This window comes from Silene latifolia, chromosome Y (assembly GCF_048544455.1).
Source record: "Silene latifolia isolate original U9 population chromosome Y, ASM4854445v1, whole genome shotgun sequence".
NCBI classification, from domain to species: domain Eukaryota; kingdom Viridiplantae; phylum Streptophyta; class Magnoliopsida; order Caryophyllales; family Caryophyllaceae; genus Silene; species Silene latifolia.
Window position 1 is genome coordinate 31,507,299 of NC_133538.1, and position 5,786 is coordinate 31,513,084.

General features: G+C 37.3%; 1 non-coding gene across 1 annotated transcript; it reads right to left on the reverse strand.

Moving 5' to 3' along the window:
• Window positions 1–5,133: 5,133 nt before the first annotated feature.
• Window positions 5,134–5,240, reverse strand: LOC141636962 (small nucleolar RNA R71). Its single transcript, XR_012541527.1, has one exon. It is a non-coding gene; the product is annotated as a small nucleolar RNA R71 (small nucleolar RNA).
• Window positions 5,241–5,786: the final 546 nt, after the last annotated feature.

The following is a 5,786-nucleotide window of genomic DNA, read 5'->3' on the forward strand; positions in this document are numbered from 1 at the left end:
TTTCTTTTACCAACAATTTAAGTTGACGCTAATATATTCACTTAATAAGGTAAATAGAGAAATCTTTGAAGAAGTTCAAATAGTTCAAAGAATCACGATCTAGTCGTGATGGGATTATAAAAGTGAAGACTTTGATATAAGCCAAATGAAATGTGATATAGTATCACAAGTTAATCTCTCTTAGCATGCATTATGGGATAATGTGTGGTTGGATAAGAAATCAAACGCTATTCGATATGGTTTGGACTTCAATCAAGTTACTTTGAGTTACTTGATCCTTTTGGGGATTTTATCATTTTGTCCAAATTGTTTTTCCACTAAATCTAAAACGAATCATATAAGATATGAAATGGTAGAGTACCATGCTTGTATGTTTTCAAAAGAAACAAATGCTCATTTTTCCTTACTATAATCACGAATACAACGGGTTTGCGGCTCGTGAAGCTGTCTTTCTAAAATACAAGTTTATTTCTAGAAGACATAGTGGGAGAAATTATTCAAAGAGCCACAAAGAATGTTATGTCGCAAGAAACTGGTCTTTCTTGGCTACATGAGACGTTTTGTGTAAGACGTTGTTTCTTCAAAACCTAGGAGGTTAAAGTCATCACTTGTTGAAGACGATGAATTAGTGTTACTTTTAGAAAGTAAAGAGCTTGAAACTTACAAAGAAATTGTTTGATTCAAGTTGATTACTTCTGGAAAGTAATGAACATATGACTTACATGAGAGTGTTTAAGTCACAACTCAATACAAGGCTTAGAGCCATGAAAATCCGAAATAAATTTCAAGTGAATTGTTAGATATCAAAGCTTGATTGGTGGCAAAGGGTTTTGCACTAGTTTAAATGCTTAAGTCTATTTGGATCTTCTTAGGGATTTTGTTTCATTATAATGATATACATATAGCAAGTGAATCTAAAACCCACTTCTTCAATTAGAAGGAATGTATTCAATACATGTCTTGAGTTTTGTAGATTCTTGCCATCCTAAGATAATGTGAAACTTAAGAGAGGGTCTTAAGTAGGACATCAATGAGTTGGAATCAATATTTTGATCATGTTATTAAACTTTTCTCAATGATGTATAACACTTCATATGCTTTGAGTATGATGAATTGTTTTAAAATCGAATTTAAGTAATAGTTACCAAGTAGCCATATAGATTATCTTTAAGTGCTTGTGGAAGCATTAAGGGTGTAAAGTTAAGTGTTTTGATGCAATTCTGTGTAAGGGTGTTACACAAATGACAATTGACAATTGAGATTGCACATGGTTTCCAACAAAACCATAATCAAAACACATTAGGATGGTTAAGATACCATTGTGGCTATGTTATTTAAGAAATATATTTTCTAGAATCGTTCTAGGCAATAAAGAACAATGAGAAATATTTACAATGGAAATTGAGTACACTTGCAATCATGAGATGTGCAAGAAGGATGAGTCCCGCACACTGTGAAAACAGTGGGAGCTATTCTAAGGCTAGAGGGCCTATGTCTTGATTGGATCTCGACACGTACTCAGAAAGTTTTGTAATGCAAATGTATACATTACAAAGGAAAACGAGTATGTAGTAAGTTTGAGTAAGGTACAAAAAGTTGATAAAACCTACTAACCAAAGCCTTCTCATAGGCTTAACATGATGAGTCATGTCATTTCAATTGAATTGAGATGAACAACTACATTCAAGATCAAACTGGATTATAGAATATGAAGTAGTAATCAAGTATTGACTACTCATATGATAATCACATTTATCGTTCGAGTTTTTAAATCTGAAAACTCCTTTTATACTTTGTTACATCCAAACGGGTTGTAGAGACAATATTGAACCCCGTTAAAGTGAACCCGGATTAACATAGTATTCGCCCATAGTCACTTATATGAGGTGATGTCTCGAAGTGACTAGAGTGTGATGCGATTCATGGCCAGTTCAAGTGCCATAGAGTCATATGAGATGACTAGTCGATCACATAGGCAGACTGTTAGGAACACTTTGTCGGGCCTTATGACCGCTTATAGAGTTTTGGCAAATTTATATAGTCTGGTCGTGGCGAGAGCTACTATAGTATTCTAATGATTCGATTATTTTGACTAAAGATTGTTCGCCTATGGTGGCACAGTTTCAGATTAACTTTGATTTGTGTTACGACGACCTTCGTAAATGGGGTCAAATGGGCATATTTTGGGTTATGATGGTTGTGGCTAGTCAAAGGGAATAAGTGCGATAGAAATTGTCCACCCCCTTGTCAGGGTTAAAACAATATCTCAGGGCCACTCGAGAAGTAATGAACTGGAAATGCGTGGCCACGCTCGGAAGGTATCTATGGTAGATAACTCTGGTCAATCAGTTATTCTCCAGATCGAGGAAACCACTATCGATATGATCACTTGCAAGTACGACCTGAAAGACACCTTGCAGTGAGTGGGAGATAGTAATAGGACAAGAGAATTAGTGACGCACACTTGTCGAGGACAAGTGGGAGATTGTTGGAATATGTGTCCTCCGACAATAATGCGATCACAACTGTTGATCATAATGATCACATGTTTAAATCTCATTTTAAGAATACATATGGGATGTAATATTTTACAGTCAACTGGTCCACACATATCGGTAATGATTGGCTGACTAGAGTTTGACATTACTGTCGTGCGAGGGTGGTGATCAGTTGATGTGACCATAATTGGCGCATATTTAGCCCCCGAATTACCATTGTTTTCATGCTTTTTAGTGCCTATTTGGGTCATTTCTTATCTTTAGTTCTTTGTTTTGCATATTCTTTGAGATTTTGATCCCTTGGTAGGAAAGGAGTAAGAATCTTGCATTTTCATGGCAAAACGAGGCTAAATTGATTGTATTCAATGACCAAGCATCAAGGAGAGACAAGACTAGAAGGCCTTTGTACATAGCATAGTAGAAGAGCATAGTTGAGAAAGGATCCTTGAGTCCCCAAGGAAATCCCCAAGGAATTCATGAAGAAAAGGGAAGAAAAGAAGAAGAAAAGATGCTGCCAGACAATCCGAACGGATTGTACACAATCCGTCCGTCCATCCAAGCCCAATCCGAGCGTCCCGCAAAGGAATCCGCTCGGATTCCCCCTCGCCAATCCGAGCGTCTTGCCCAAGGATCCGCTCGGATTCTCCAGCCCAGATCCGGCCGTCCCGACTCCCATCCGCACGGATTTCAAGATGCACGTTTTCATTCTTCAAGCCACGATAAGAGAAGCCCTTCTCTCGAGAATACCGAGTCTCCTTACTCAACTTAAAAAGTGTAATTACTAGTTTAGCCCTTAGTTAACCCTAATGCATCCTCCCTAATTTTCACTATAAATACCCCATTAGTCTAATTAGAGAGCATGTTCTTCTTATCAATAATTAGTGTAGTTAATATTAATCAAATCTCTCTTCAATATTGTAATCAAATATTAATCAAGTTTTAATCCAAGTTTTAGTTCTTTAATCTCTCTCTTGTTCTTACTTTATTTTGGGTAATTGAAGATTATTTGGGTTATTATTGGGAGATTGACAACCTCTCAATCTAGGATTTAAGTACTTCTATTATTCTTGCTTTATTATTAGAATCATTAGTAGGTATAATCTCTTAATCCCTTTTTAATTATTGCTAATTACTTTCATTTATTCATCATGTTTCATTATGTTAGTATGATTGACAACCTTTCTAGCATGATCAATATGATAATGAGTGAGTAGTCTCTTAGCTAGGGTTTAATGGGTGATTAGGGGAAACCAACATGGGAATGATTCATGCTTAAATTAATATGCTTTCATATCTTATTTGCTTGCTTGTTTTGATCTTAATACATGCACATGTTATATTTGATGAAATGCTAAGCCTATGAATCCTTGCATTTACTATCATCTTCTATCCTTTCAACTTGACTTGTAAGACATAACCCAACTCGAGTCTTGTTAGACCATGCATGTGTTGAGTAGGAAAGATTAAGTCGACTTGTAGGTGTTGTAAAATCTAATCGATTCGGCTCCCGGGACCCAAACTTTCCTAGGATTGTAAGATATAACCCAACTCAATCCATCACAACAATAATTGCTTGCTTATAATTTGAGAACATGTTTGTATGATCATATCCCATGATTCCCCTATGAACCCATGACACCCTAGTGCTTTTAATCAATTGTTTACACCCCTTATTTTATTTACCTTGTTAGTTTATTTTCATTGCTATTTTAGTTTAGTAACCTTCTACATCAACCCAATTTGTGACACCCTTAGACACTACTAGTTACAATAGAATTCTCATTTCAATACCCGTCCCTTGGGATCCGACCTTTACTTGCCTCTTTACTAATTGTAGAGTTGTTTGTGAAGTATAAATTGTGTTTTGTATCGACCATTGACCAACGACCACATATGCTTAATTTGTGAAACGAAATGGACCCGATCAAAAATGGCGCCGTTGGCGGGGACGGTGTTTAATTGATTTAAGATTTCTTTTATTGTTTTTAGTTGTGTCTTTTTCACCTTGGGAAGTAAAACTCCTCAAGGTTTGTTCTAATTGTTTTCGAGTTGTTTGATATTTTGCATGTCTAGAAGGTTACAAAGAGATTTGTTACCTTTTGACCGTGAAATCGAAAGAACCTTGACGAATAATAGGAGACTTGTTAGGAGGAATTTGGGAGGTGTTGGTGAAGTTGTTCAACCCACTAGTGAGTTTGTCAATCCTTTCGCAATAGAAGGAGAAGAGAACCCATTAAACAATACCACACAAAATCCACCTACAATGCCTAAATTCTCGTCACACTCTATACCCACCGAGGAGGATCTACCAAATGGTACTCCTACCCCACAACATCTCACCGGTAATTTTATTGCCAAGTCCGCCTTCATTCAACTAGTTGAGAGGAGCCAATTCTGGGGAATGCCTAGTGAGGACCCTCATTCTCATATGGAAACCTTTTGCGATTATTGTGAAGCTATCTCTCAAACGGGCGTGACTCAAGACCAAATAAGATGGGTCTTATTTCCTTTTTCGTTAATCGGCACCGCAAAGCAATGGTTGAAGGGCCTTGATAAGGCCACCCTTGGAATAGATTCTTGGAAGAAGCTAGCTCCAGCTTTCTACCAAAAATTCTACCCACCGGAAAAGACCAATATGCTAAGAGCTCAAATTACGGGTTTTAAGCAAAGGGATGAAGAATCTTTGTATGAAGCTTGGGAGCGGTTCAAAGGTATTTGTCGCTCATGTCCTCACCATGGACTTAGCGAATGGTTTTTGGTGCAACAATTTTGGAATGGTTTATATGAAGATTCTAGGAACATTCTCAATATGGGATCAAATGGAATGTTCACCGAAGTTGATGACAATCAAACATGGAACAAGATTGAGGAAATGGCGGTCCATAATTCACAATATAGTAGGCCTCGCAAGGCTACTAGAGGAGGAAAGTATGAAGTGGACACCGTTACTCAATTGGGTGCTCAACTTAGTGCTCACATTGACACAATCAACTTGAAGTTTGAACAAGCTATGGCTAGACTTGAGGAAAACTCAAAATCATCAAAGCATCATGTCAATGCCATGACGGCATCCTCATCAATCCCAAGCGGGATATGTGAGAATTGTGGAACCTTGGGTCATGACTCAAGTGAATGTAGGGGAACAACCGAACAAGTTAATGCTTTCCAAGCTTACAAAAGTGGTACCCCTTATTCAAATTTTTACAATGAAAACACCAAGTTCCATCCAAATCTCTCATACAAAAGCCAAAATGTTCAAAACCCTCAAACAACATACACTCCACCACC